This window comes from Carex rostrata, chromosome 18 (assembly GCF_964058835.1).
Source record: "Carex rostrata chromosome 18, lpCarRost1.2, whole genome shotgun sequence".
In the NCBI taxonomy this organism is placed as follows: domain Eukaryota; kingdom Viridiplantae; phylum Streptophyta; class Magnoliopsida; order Poales; family Cyperaceae; genus Carex; species Carex rostrata.
In genome coordinates, this window is record NC_135935.1 from 225,572 (window position 1) to 238,194 (window position 12,623).

The window sequence follows — 12,623 nt, forward strand, 5'->3', positions numbered from 1 at the left end:
CACTTACCATGTACAATATTATCTAAAAATTGAATCCACCACTTAGCCAATAAAGCTTTATTCATAAGTTTCAAATCTAAAATGTCCAAACCACCTTGACTTTTACTCTTACAAACTATCCTCCATTCCACTAAATGATATTTTTTTCTTGTAGAATTACCCCCATGCCACAAGAATTTTCTTCTAATCTTATCTATTTTATGTCTTATTTTTACAGGTAATCTATAAATAGATAGCCAATATAAAGGAATAGCTGAAATGACAGAATTAAGAAGAGTAACTCTACCCCCCTAAAGATAATAAGGAATCCTTCCATGTTTGCAATTTTTCTCAATCTTATCTATAAGAATTTGCCAATCAATGTCTGTAAGAGACTTATTATTGATTGAGACACCTAAATAAGTAAGTCGTAAATTAAGTACCTTACAACCTAATACAGAAGCTAAATCAGCACACTCTAAATCATTCAAATTTAGTGGGTACATCTCACTCTTGTCATAATTAATTTTGAGACCTGAGTCATTCTCAAATGCCAAAAAAAGCCATTTAATATTAACTAAAATATTTTTATCAACTTCAAGAAATAGTAAAGTGTCATCCGCAAAATGTAAATTTAACACATTACCTAAATTAGAAAAATTACCTAAACCTTCTATAAATCACCCTTGTTGTGCTCTCAACAGAATCTTATTTAAAAAATTCGTAACTAAGATAAAGAGAAAAGGTGACAAGGGATCACCTTGTCTCACCCATATATTACATGAAAAAGTATGGACCTAAAGTACTATTCAGATTAATACAAGTTCGACTACCTTCTAAAGTAAATTTAATCCAAGAAATAAATCTAGGACCAAAGCCTCTTAATTGCATAACCTCTATAAGAAAATATCAATTAACATGGTCAAAAGTCTTTTCAAAATCTAACTTAAATAAGACTCCTTTCTGTTTCGTAATCTTAATCTGATGCAATACCTCATGGGCACAAACTACATTATTAAGAAGAAATCTACCTTTAATATAAGTTGTTTGTGATGAATCAATTATAGAGTCCATAACATTTGAAATCCTATCTGCAAGAAGTTTAGTAATAAGTTTATAACTACAATTAATTAAACTAATATGTCTAAAATTTCGTACTGTAATGACATCCTCTTTCTTTGGAATTAATGATATTGATGCTAAATTAAATTTGGCTATTAAGGTGCTAACTATAAAAATTTCGGCATTTGAGGAGTACATCCTTCATGAATTTTAAGGCAAAACAAAATGAACCCTGTAAAAATTTTAACTGGGCGAAAGATGTGCAAAAATTCTTGGATGATAGATTGATAGTTAATTAGTAGCAACCTTTTTTTTATTACGCCAGACATGATTACCAATTTTTTTTAACATGATTATCATATTGTAAATCTACAAAACTAACAAAAAGCAGCATTTGCAAATGACTAATTTCTCCATCAAAACATAAAAATTGCTTATTTCCCCACAAAATCAAACAACCTTTCTCATTTTTCCTTTCTTTAATCTAATTTTAAACTTATTATTAATATTTTATTTTAAGATGAAATGACTAATTTATCATTCTCTTCAAACAAACAAATTAATTCTTAGTGTATTACTATCAATCAATATTCTTTTGCATTATATTCATTCAAATTTTGAATGCTAATCTCAAGTTTAGCTACTAGATTCATTAAAAAAAAGTTTAGCTACTAGATTGTATTGATGGAAAAACTAAATTTGTATTGGTGTAAGTTTCATTTTAGATTTTTCTTTTTTTAATTTTTGTTATATTATTTGTTGTACATGCATTACATAATTTGTGGAGATGTAAATCTGAGCCGTATGATCAGTGACGAAGTGTCCTAATTATCAATCAATTTCTCGTGGGTAGGGAGTCTATATTCTCTGCGGTAACATATATTTCTGTTTATATCTGGCCCTAGGTGATACACTATATTCTTTAATAGTCTCTAATCAGACAGCCTCAACCTAAACGGAATGATTATGTTACCCCAGGTGAACTGAAATGATGATGGCTTTGGTAATTTTAGTAAGAGTGAGGCTATGGTGCTATGGGTTGCATAGAGGGTCTCTATGCAACGGCTCAATATTCGAGTTTTTAAAATTCTAACGGTCGATCTGAACCGTTCAACATGATCTCCATATGAATATGCACTTGCAAATCAAATTTTATATTTTTTAGAACTTTTTTTACTATTTTTTTAGATAGGTAGAAAATCACTTGATCTAAAAAATTAGGGAAAATTGTGAGATTGCCACTCCAAAAACTTGAAATTGTGAGATTGCCACTTCAAACTTCAAAATTATAAAATTGTCATTACAAAACTTCTTAAATTGTGAAATTGCCATTAATACTGTATTAATTTTATTAATAAATAAAAATAAAAAAATGACTGAAATACCCTCTTCAGAAAAACAGAAACTCTTTCTCTTTGGCAAGGACGAGACTTACACGGCTAAACTCACAAATCGCAGTTCATCAACCTTCAAATCGCAGATATCCTCAAATTGCCTCCTCCTCCGCTCGCTAGGGTTCGTGAATTTTCGCCTCCTCCTCAAATCGCCTACTCAAATCGCCTACTCAAATCTCTCGCTAGGGTTTGGTACCTCTTCATTTCTGATGTTGATGGAACTATTACCAAGTAAGTGATTTAATTCTATTTTATGATTGTGACTGCATCAGATGCTATTTGTAGTGATACACTTTGAGCTCGAGTTTTGAAATTTTGATAGTTGGAGATCAGATGTTCTTGGTCAGTTCATGCCTCAATTTTCTTTGTGCATTTCTCTATCTTCACTGTGATAATTATTTCAGAAGCATTTTCTTACTTGGTATTCCAATTTTCAGGAACTCATCAGTGGTAGATATTTTAAGACAAAAATATTCATAGGTTACACTGATTGTGGTGCTCTTGCATATTATCAAATAAAGTATTAATTAAAAATATAAAACTCACTTGGTATTCCAGAAGAGCATGAACTGAGATGAAGGGACATTTCGTAGAAGACGGAAGAGTCTGGTATTCCAAAAGAAAAGAATTGACTCTAATTTGACCCAGTTTTGTTTTAAAAGAAAAGAAAAGGGTTGATAATTTAAGTGTTGTGCAATTTAGACAGAATAGGCTCTTTATTTGGCAATTTATACAAATAAGGCAGAAAATTTGTTTATTTAGCAATTTACACAACAGGTGAATTTATATTTCTGGTGTATGGTTGGTCAACATTCTTATGCTTTTGAAATTTTTTACAGTGGTCAACAATCAAGTGATGATGAAGCTATTGCACTTGGATGAGACATTCTGCACTACTCTAGTGCGTTTGGGAATTTTTGTGCCAAATTGTAATATTTTGGATTTTAATAGTTGACAGTGGTAATTTTGCAAAATTGTAATATTTGTCAGGTTTTTAGTATAGAGTTTGAACTGAATTGGTGTTTGTTTTAGGTCTTTTTTTGCTAAATTGTAATATTTCTGTTATTGTAAGCTTATTTGGTGATGAATTGAAAGCTTACTTGGTGATGTTGTCTGAAATTACATTATGAAGTGAAGCATAGCATTTGTTTTCTTATTCCTCAATTTCAAATGGAACTGGGAAATTTAGGCTCCTATTCCATTACTGTGCATAGTAACCTACCTAGTACAACTGCATTACCAGAATTTCTTGCGGCAATCATATCTGTTCATCGTATGGAATAGAGGTTGAACCCAAACAGTCATCACCATATATTAATTAATCACCTTTTTCCACAAAAGCCAAATTTTGATGAAACCAGGGACCTCTTTGTGAAAACAGTGGCTATGCTTACTCATGCTTACTCATGTCAGAACAGTGGCTATTAAAACCGTGTTATAACCCCAAAACCAATGAAAATGACCTGTTCTGGTAAATCAGTTAGTGCAGACTGATGCAGGGACTGAAATGCAAAATAAATTATACCAATATGTAAAGGACTTCATTCCACACAGTTTAGAGCCAAATTTTGATTTATTTGAATTTTTCTTCTATTTTTAATGGATTTCTAAAGTTCAGCTTTTTCAAGTTTATGATATCTTTTCTTTTCTGCTGCTGGAAATAGGAACCATGGCACCAAGCCTCCTTACCAGTACCTTGTAGAAAGATCCTGAGGCCACCACAAAAATCACACATATAGTACAGATTAATATGAGCATTTCCATATAAAGAAATCAAAATTCTATGTAGCTAATTGGCTAGAAAAAAATTCACAAATTTGTGGCAGCAGAACTTGGACTGAACAGCCCCTGTCACTAAAATAATTCTTTAAAACATAAATTAAATCCATAAAAATGTGTAAATTGGTATAGAGGTGCCTGAGACCATATGCTACCAAGACATGAATTTAAAAGCACGCATTGTGTGAAGAAAACACAAAGAAATGATGAAGTTTTTGGCTCAGCTCATGAACTGTACAGAACATGGACAATGCATGTACTTCTCTTAATTAAGAGTACCTTCTAGAATTAAGAGTACCAATGTCATAACAGCATATTAAGCAATAAACATACACATATTCACACAATCTCCAACTAGCATTTACTAAAATCCACAAAAGTTCACAAAAACATGCAATTAAGCAATAAGGTCCACAAAAGTTCTAAAAACTAGAAACACCTCCTAATACTACTTGCACATAATTACAATCAAAATACAAATCATCACAACAACATTTATAACAAGAAAGAATCTTCTCCGCTAATATCTTCAATTTTCCAATCTCATTATCAAATCGAGCGACAATTCGACAATTCAGATCATTCTGCATGCCCACAACTCCAATGTCACGAAGATTATCCTCGTAGTCCTCTTCCCACATCTAGAACCTGCACGAAAATGACTTCTGCAAAATAAAATAAAATCAAAATGCTGGCACTAAAATCAGGAAATAGTGATGAAAAAAGCAAGGACTGTTTGGTTAAAACATAGAAAATGAAACAGTGATAATCCTTGTTTTACATCCATTGCCTCAAATCAGTAAAAGAAGGATCTTCAAAATAGTATACAATAACTAATTAGAAGAAATTGAGGATTACCACAAAAAATTGCCCGTGTAGTTTAACATAGTCTCTCATATGTATTCTATCATGCATATACAATATAGTCTCTCATATGCATTCTATCATACACGGCCTTTGCAAAGTTGATGTAGCCACATTTAGTATACACGTCTATTAAAGCATTTCCAACTTCTAAAATATAACCAAAACCCTGTTTCAATGCATATGCATGGAGTTCACTTCTATTTCTGATATTAACTAAATCAATGAATTTGTTCGAAGACCAACAGAAATGGAGAACGAGGGAGAGGAAGAGAGTGCTTACCGGAAATGGAGGGCTTTGAAAGGGCAAGGGAGGCGGCGGAGCTAGGTGTTGCGCAAGAGAGGAGAGATCTGTGATTTGGAGAGGCGCGGAGGGGTGTTAGGACGCACGGAGAAGTGCCTGGACTGAAGGGGTGCTAGGACGCGCGGAGGGGTGCTAGGACACACAATAATGGTGAACAAGAGAAAGTGCTCAACTTCACCTTCTCTGTAGAATGTAGGATTCTAGCTCCTCTCAACCTCCGTCCATGGCGTCTCCGAAGGGGAGGAATCGGAAGCACAGAGAAACGATTTGAAGAGAGGCGAACTTGAACTGGAGGGGAAAATAACCAATTAAGTGTATGAAGGGGTAAAATTGGAAATACAGAAATACGTATTTAAAACAGAATTTTTCATATTATTTTTAATAAAAAAAGTATAAAAATTGTATCAGAATGGCAATCTCACAATTTAAGAGGTTTTGTAATGGCAATTACACAATTTTGAAGTTTGAAATGACAATCTCACAATTTCAAAATTTTGAAGTGGCAATCTCACAATTTTTTTAAAAAATTATGCACCATTCAGATATTTAATTTTCTACTTATCTAAAAAGTAGTAAAAAAATTTCTAAAAAAAATATATAAAATTTAATTTGCAAGTACATATTTGAGATCATATTTATAGAACCTCTGTGCAATGACACCGTCTTTTTAGTAAATTGGATACAGAGACGAATGTATCTTTCGAACTTATTTTTAATCTTTTTCAAACCTACTCGACAGACCTCTCTTCTCTCTACCCCCTCTCTACTCTCCAAGTAATCCGAGCATTCCTTTCTTCTGAATCCTCCACTAACCAAATCGCATCCTCTCTTCCAGATCGATCGACCGCTGCCAGCCCCAGCCTCTTGCTTTTCTCTACCAAATCTTCAGAGATAAAACTCTAACGCCACACTCTTCTCAATCGATCGGAGATAAACCCTAACCTCACTCTTCTGTCTTCTCTCTATTGATCGGAGATAAACTGGTATGTAAAACGGCCCTTCAGTTTATTTATGGAATTTGTTTGTTAATTTTGAGGAAAAAATGTTCAATCTAGGGTTGTAATTTGGGGAAAACTGGTTCTCTACCAAATTTGAATTTTTTGTTAATGAAGGATTGGATACCAAGTGGAATGATAATTCTTGATGCAATTACCAAATTCCAGTAATTATTTGAAGTGGCATGTACACACTCTTCACTGGATTAAGAAATTTTCCTGATTTTTCCACTTTTTATCTATGTTACTTCTTCATTTGATAAATTATTAAAGGGTAACACTGACAATAATAAACGAGTCAAGTATGCATGTAAGAGTGATTTTGCTGCTATGTTTTTATCTTACCATCTTGTCTACAGAACATTTATATATATATATATATATAGTATGGCTAATTTGCTGCTGGCAGCATTTCAGCAAAGTGCTGCCAGATCTATTAGCCGTCGAATCTGATTTGAGATTCGTACTTGATGAAGCGCTAATTTGATTTGAGGGAGCGGAAAAAATGCTCCGTCTGTACTCCGTACGGTTTTGATTTTCTCTTTCCTCCCCTCAGCGTCTCTCTCTCGTTCTCTCCTCCTGCGCCTCTCTCGTTCTCTTCTCGAGCCGCTAAGCTGGGTTCAGGCTCGCCCAACTCGAGATCGCTCCAACAACTCCGCCCATCGCGTCTGTGACCTCTGTCGCTGCGCCGCATCGCACCTCAGTGAAGCCCTAGGAAAATATGACGAATCCCTAGGCTAATCGTCCAGCAAATCTGACAAAACCCTAGGCAATTCTTGCCTCAGCGCTGCGTCGCGTCTGATACTATCGGAAGATGGTTCCGGTCTCCCAATGAAGACCTAGGCAAATCGACCAACTGGTACTCTCTTGTTGTTATCGTTTTACTGTTTTGTTTCTGTTTATACCCTTATTGTTTCATAAATTTGTAATTTTTTTGTTTGTAATTAGATAATGCTTATATAGTTTGGGGTAAGTAGATTGTCTAATATGCTTATAATATATGTTTAACCGTTTTCTATAGTTCGGGGGTGTATATTCATATATTTTCATAAAGCTCTTAATTCAATTTCAGAAACACAATATGGGTGTATATTCATACATTTGTCAAAGATTTATTTATTTATTATATGAAACTCAAAATTCATTTTATTTTTTACCACTAGAGTAAAAGCTGTTAACAGATCACTCATCCAATTAATTTTGAATGTACACCTTTTCACTTATGATTATCCGTTATTCTCCTTTGAGAGTTATCTGTTGATTAATACTGTGCAGGCTGTAATCCGGTTGGCACCTATACACCCTTTCTTAATGCTATTAGCCGTTTGTAATTTATTTATAAATATACCGAGTTCAGATCAATTTTAGAGATATCAATATACCCACATCTATTGGCTTGTACAGAACATAGAAAGAAAAATATCATTCTTATACAATACATATTCCTTCTCATCTCCGTATATGATATATATCCATTTATATCATTCTTCCAAAAATATATACTTCTAAATTATATTATATCAATATTCAGTAAGTTGTTGGTTATTGAGGAGTTATTGTCAGTTGCTTCTAAGGACGTGCCCCAAGAAGCAACAAACCTGGATAATCTTGGTTGCGGTTGCAAATCTTGCACGGTAGAGACAGAATTCGCTTAAGGACGGTGCTTTGCACGATCCGAGTAATAAAGTTTCATCATAATTTAATTTTCTGTTATTATCCAATTTTACATCAGTTTTGTAGATAAATTTCTAACAACATTAACTTCTGCTAAATCTTTTGATTAATTGGAAATGCGCTTGTAGGTGCCTTGTACCAATCGGTATGGACTTTGTGCCATCGGTACCAATCAGTACCAGTTAGGGATCTTGTATGATATGGGTGAAGACTAGGAGCTTTTTGTATAAGTTCGAAAATGTGGGTTCTAACATTGTCAAGTCAAAATTAATGTAATATAGGGTTTTATTTGAAACTTTTCAAGTGCTAATGCAAGTTACTCACCATGCAGGTCACTTGACAACTCAAGAGTCAACCTCTAATTGACAACTCAAGGGACATATATTGGAGATGAGGTATGAAGTAGGAGGTCTTGTGTGCTTAAGATTACTAAGTGTAATTTTTGCAAGTCATTTAGGTTTTGTTTAGTTATTGTGAAAACAAAAAATAGGAGTGTAATTATTGTTTAAGCACTTGTTAACAGGAGCTTTTGTACTTATTTTTTTACAATATGAGATGTATGATTTTCACCTCTTCAACATGAATGGTTATATGCTTGTATTTTGGTATATGTATTTTTATATGCTTGTTTGATGTATGAAGCATGATTCATCAAAGTGAGGCAAATGCAAGATATGCTAGTACAATTTAAAATAATGTTGGTGAAAAAGCAGCAAATACAAGATATGCTAGTGCTATCTACGAGCATGATTAAACATATTGTTTCATTTGCAAAAACCTGAACCTGATTTCTAACCAAAATAAAATTGGTTTAATTACAAAAAAATCACCATTTAATAACCACTCACAGGATTGCAAACTTTAATCTCAATATTTTACAAACAGTGTTGGCACTTGGCATCAGCTGTTACCACATATTTCAAATTTTTTCTTCTAATCCAATAGGTAGAGTTTGTAGGAGCTAATGAACTGACAGTGATATTTCCCATAATATCACATTTATTAGTACAATTTATCATATATTGACTTTGAAATTTGGTTGCATTTCGGCGAAAGCTTCAAGTACAGCCTCAGTAATTGTTATCGAGGCATGAACCAAGAATTAAAGACAGCTCAATCAAATAAGATACAAGTGAACAAAATAATAATATTACATTACTCATCAATATCTAATTTCATATATCCATATTCCATAAACAACAAGTTCAATTAGTAAAACAACAAGTTCTGGCCTTCACTGCTCGAACCTGACGAATTGAGGCCATACTCACTGGTAGGCGCACTGTACTGGCTGCTCTGGTAATCACCGATCTTCATTGCCATTTTACGGAATTTCTTAATGTCCTCATTATAGGTGCTTGATTCGTACTCTGAGCTGGTATACGAGCCGCCTACGTACCGGCTGTGGCCTGGCGGCAAGCCATCTTGCAAGTCCTCTAGTGATGTGTCTCCTTCCAGTGCACGGACTACCTATTACAAATGAAAAGAACAATTTGAGGGATTATATACCACTACGCATAATGAATGCATATGTACGTGCCAGGTACATGCTTATGTATAAAAAGAAAGTTTCTGTGCAAAATCATTTTCAATTACGACATTTACTAATGGTTGCTGGCAATTTACATTTGCTGCATTCATAGAGCAATACAAATCATTGCTTTGCATATACATCTCATATTATTCTGACGAGGTACGATAGGCTACATGGAACATTTCACTAAATGGATGTTTGCCATCCTCAATCCCACGTTGCATCAAAGGCCTTGCCTGCATGAACAATAGTATGTTATAAAAAGGTGAAATAAAAAAAACTTTCAGATTCTGATGTTATAGAAAAAGCAAAAATAATTGCCATAAGTTGAAATTGAGGTTTTTTGTTAAATCATTATACCTTTGGACATGTCCTCATATTGTGGCCTTCCTTTCTTTGACAATAGCTACAAGTTCAACTCAAGGTATGAGTATACCCATGTCCAACTTAATTGCTTTTACACAGATCAGAGCTTAATGCGAGACTTTCAATATGAATTTTATTTTGAGATGGTTGAACCATAACACCAGCTGGTTTTTATACTGTTTATTTTTTAATTCATAGCACAGAAGTTCACAGAAGTTCGAGCAAGGATATCAGAATTTAATACTAAAATTTCAGTTTAAAAAAACAAGTAAAAAACAAGTACCAGTACCACCCAGACTGATATGTTCACCCTTGGTTTTGACAAAGAATATTACAAAACTATGCATAATGTATACTCTTGGACAAGTATTAATCAATACATATATAGCTCATTGAATAGTAATTTGCTTACCTATTACTACTATAGCTTTCACATCATTTCTGCTAAGCATCTCTATTTATAATTTTCCTTCATGCTGTATAGAACTGGGACAATATACAGAAAACAAAAAGGGAAAATTATATAAAAGCTTGATTTCAAGTATACAACATTGTTAAGTTCCATGAAACTTTTGTCCGAGTTTGAAATTAGTTACCTAACTTGTGAAGAGATAATTATATCTTATTCTGTTATAAGCAATTGGGATCAATTAATCAGAAACATAGAGACATGGAGAGAAGGAGAGAGACTTACATGGTTCTGTTTCGATTCCCTGCAACGCGAAGGATAAAGATTCACTAGAGTCGGGGGAGAGACGACACAGGGAGCGGAGCTGACGGGAAGAGAAGAGAACGAGAGAGAGGCGAAGCTGAGCGAACTGGAGCTGGGCGGAGTTGTCGGAGCGATCTCGAGTTGGGCGGGCCTGAACCCAGCTTAGCGGCCCGAGCAGAGAACGAGAGAGGCGCAGGAGGAGAGAACGAGAGAGAGACGCTGAGGGGAGGAAAGAGAAAATCAAAACCCTACGGAGTTCAGACGGAGCATTTTTTCCGTTCCCTCAAATCAAATTAGCGCTTCATCAAGTACGAATCTCAAATCAGATCCGACGGCTAATAGATACACTTTGCTGAAATGCTGCCAGCAGCAAATTCACATTCTTGTTCTATGAAGTCAAGAGTGCATGTCCGTAAATTTTCATGATTTTTGAAGGTGTTTTGATATGTTAATCAGAGGTGCAAATTTGGGCTCAGAAACACTCTTTCAGCAGTTCGGGCAATTTTTGAGAGCCGATATCTCACGATTTGTTTTGAGATTTTGTATGAAATTTCACAGTCTTATTCTATGAAGTCAACAATGCATGTAGGTAAATTTTCATAATTTTTGAAGGTGTTTTAATATGTTAATCATAGGTGCAAAGTTGGGCTCAGAAACACTCTTTCAGCAGTTCGGGCAATTTTTGAGAGCCGATATCTCACGATCTGTTTTGAGATTTTGTATGAAACTTCACAGTTTTATTCTATGAAGTCAACAATGCATGTCAGTAAATTTTCATGATTTTTGAAGGTGTTTTGATATGTTAACCAGAGGTGCAAAGTTGGGCTAAAAAAAAAAAACAAAAAAAAAAAAAATTTCAAATCGTAAGGAAATCTTACGGTTTGGGCAAAAATATAATTTTGTCAAACTTCTGGTTATTTATAATAAAATATTAATAAATTTGGGTATTTTTAAAAAACTCGGGCAAATTAGCCATAATATATATATATATATATATATATATATATATATATATATAGAGTGTGACTAATATGCATTCGGTAGCACTTCGGCCGAAGTGCTACCGATTCATTTTCCAATTTTTAAAGTCCAAATGATCGATCCAAACCTTTAGATGTCATCTCCATATTAAAATGTGCTTGGAGATCAAATTTTACATTTTTTGGAATTTTTTTACTATTTATTAAGCCACTTTGAAAATCGTTGATCCAACGGTAGCTTCTGATTTTTACTGTTTGGTAAGCCACCGTTGGATCAGCGATTTTCAAAGTGGCTTAATAAATAGTAAAAAAATTCCAAAAAATATAAAATTTGGTCTCCAAGCACATTTTAATATGGAGATGACATCTAATGGTTTGGATCGATCATTTGGACTTTAAAAATCGAAAAATGAATTGGTAGCACTTCGGTCGAAGTGCTACTGAATGCATATTAGTCACACTCTCTCTCTCTCTCTCTATATATATATATAGAGTGTGGCTAATTTGCTACCGGAAGCACTTCGACCGAGGTGCTTCCGGGGCTATATTAGGATATGTGATGTTCAAACAACAAATCCAAACCGTTAGATGTTTAATCTATATTAAAATCTACTTGGAGACCAAATTTTATATTTTTTGGAATTTTTTTACTATTTATTAAGATGGTTTGAAAGTTGCTGTTTTTTATGGTGCATAATTTTAATAAAAACAGCGATTTTCAAACCATCTTAATAAATAATAAAAAATTCTAAAAAATGTAAAATTTGGTCTCCAACTAGATTGTAATATAGATTAAACATCTAACGGTTTGGATTTGTTGTTTGAACATCACATATGCAAATATAGCCCCGGAAGCACTTCGGTCGAAGTGCTTCCGGTAGCAAATTAGCCACTCTCTCTCTCTCTCTCTATATATATATATAGTCCGGCTAAATTGCTGCCGGCAGCAGTTCTGTCCAAGTGCTACCGGGGCTATATTT

At 34.0% G+C, this 12,623-nt stretch overlaps 3 long non-coding RNA genes across 5 annotated transcripts; 2 read left to right on the forward strand and 1 right to left on the reverse strand.

Annotated features, from left to right (window-relative positions):
• Window positions 1-2,423: 2,423 nt before the first annotated feature.
• On the forward strand, window positions 2,424-3,591 carry LOC144569827 (uncharacterized). Its single transcript, XR_013516156.1, has 2 exons — window positions 2,424-2,666; window positions 3,275-3,591. It is a non-coding gene; the product is annotated as an uncharacterized LOC144569827 (long non-coding RNA).
• Window positions 3,592-6,070: 2,479 nt separating this feature from the next.
• On the forward strand, window positions 6,071-8,659 carry LOC144569183 (uncharacterized). 2 transcript variants are annotated; one of them, XR_013515997.1, is made up of 3 exons: window positions 6,071-6,365; window positions 8,180-8,291; window positions 8,383-8,659. It is a non-coding gene; the product is annotated as an uncharacterized LOC144569183 (long non-coding RNA). The 2 variants fall into 2 exon arrangements; XR_013515998.1 differs by lacking the exon at window positions 6,071-6,365 and adding an exon at window positions 6,381-7,236.
• Window positions 8,660-9,184: 525 nt separating this feature from the next.
• LOC144569812 (uncharacterized) lies at window positions 9,185-10,903 on the reverse strand. 2 transcript variants are annotated; one of them, XR_013516155.1, is made up of 5 exons: window positions 10,646-10,903; window positions 10,364-10,437; window positions 9,946-9,991; window positions 9,678-9,821; window positions 9,185-9,521 (listed from the first exon to the last, which is right to left on the reverse strand). It is a non-coding gene; the product is annotated as an uncharacterized LOC144569812 (long non-coding RNA). The 2 variants fall into 2 exon arrangements; XR_013516154.1 differs by having other exon boundaries at window positions 9,185-9,821.
• Between the last annotated feature and the right edge of the window lie 1,720 nt (window positions 10,904-12,623).